The sequence below is a fragment of the Apteryx rowi genome, unplaced genomic scaffold (genome assembly GCF_003343035.1).
Source record: "Apteryx rowi isolate R43461 unplaced genomic scaffold, aptRow1 scaffold_117, whole genome shotgun sequence".
In the NCBI taxonomy this organism is placed as follows: domain Eukaryota; kingdom Metazoa; phylum Chordata; class Aves; order Apterygiformes; family Apterygidae; genus Apteryx; species Apteryx rowi.
This window is the reverse complement of record NW_020447386.1, coordinates 146646-148407: the sequence shown is the minus strand read 5'-3', so window position 1 is coordinate 148407 and position 1762 is coordinate 146646.

Below are 1762 nucleotides of genomic sequence, written 5' to 3'. Positions count from 1 at the left end.
ACCTCTCTCCTCCCTCTTTTCCTCTCTTCCTGCAGGGATTACAGTCTTGCAAAAGGAGGCTCAAAGGGGGTTGTGATTTTTTCTCTGTGAGAAGAGCTGTAGCTTGTCGTTTTCAAGATCGCTTTTTCTGTATTTTTACAGATAGCTTTCAAATGAATTGAGGCTTTGTGGCTCTACTTGATCTCAATAAATTTGAAAATAGATCCATAACTCCAGGCRTTTGAATGAGTCCTCTGTAGACCAACTTCAGGTTCCTGCTGAGAAGGGCCGCCACCATCATTCACTAATGATGATCAGTTTGAAATGAGTATTTGTGAAGCATCTTGAAATGCAAAGATCTATATAATTGCAAAGAGTTTTAATTTACATTTTTAATGCTCTTTTTACAATCTTTTTAAACTTAAAATGACAATACTCAATAATTTCAATGAAAGTCCAAATTCTGTCTTTCTAAATTCTGTAATTACATTAATAACCACTGATGAAGCAAGATTTGTGGTGTTGTAAAGACATCTGACATTGACTGTTTTGCATCATTGATATTCCATTTAAATATTTTAATATTAGAGGAATGGAAAAATTTGCTGATTTGCAGATTTTTAACCCGGGTTCTACAGATTTCCTAGAAAAGCTAATAGATCTGCTGCCCAGCATATTTCTCTGGGGGTGGTAGTTTTACTGCAGAATCAGCATCCTTGTAGATGATACTAAGAATATGGCTGTATCCAAATGCTTCATAGGTAGGGGAATAAAGAGTTAATTTAAATTAATGTCAGCTCTTCACACAAGTGCACACATTGGCTTTGGTAGGAAGTTGTTCCAAATACAAGACCAAGTCACTGGTGAATAGGGAGAAATGGACAATCGTTTGATTGCCARAAAGATCGGTGTGGTTTACAAATGTTATCAACAGAGACTTAGGTTAAAGCCATGGCCTGTCAGCAGAGATCAAGTCATGGGAAATTAATTTAAATCCACCTTCCAAGATGACATGATTCTAACAGGACTACACAACAGAACAAAAATCTATTGCCCTTCAATCAGATTTCTTGGGGTTGTCTATATAATCCAGATGTTGGACAAAGTTTCTGGCTGATGCACAGGGTTCTCATACAATTTAGCAGAAAAGAGGACAGTATTTGCCAAGAGTGGAAGCTTGATTCAGGACTAGATCATACAGTTTTCCTGTAGGGATTGTAGACCCACTGGGAGGTAAAGGCCCCACTGAGGGCTACAGGTCCTTCATAGTATTTGAGCCTGGCAAGCATAGTATAAAGTCAGCTGAAGACAGCGTTGACCTCACCTCCATGGGAAACATAGATAACATGATAGGTGTTGCACAGAATGCGTAAAGGGATTGAACAGGATGTTTAAAAGACTTTTTTCTTCCTGTCGAACAATATTGTGCTGATTGTTGGCTCTTTGGTAGGAATAGGCATATACCTTCAGTGATAGTGATAGTGGAGAGAGGGAGGGAAGCATAGCTCCCATAGCCCTCCCTCAGGTGGAGGGATCATCAGCCATTTCAGGCAAGATCTACAAAAAGTCAAATGAGGGAAATCACATGCACCAAACTATTTAGCCATGGATGGTGGTAGTAGTAGCTGGGAAATTATTTTTTCTTAAAATATCAGTATAACTAGTCCAGGTCATTAACCTGGAATTGAATATTTAAGCACAAAAGCAAAGAAAAAAGTGGGATAATAAACAGTAATTCTGCTTGCCACTTAACTGTTTGAGATCTGTGCCATTAGCTTTTCTA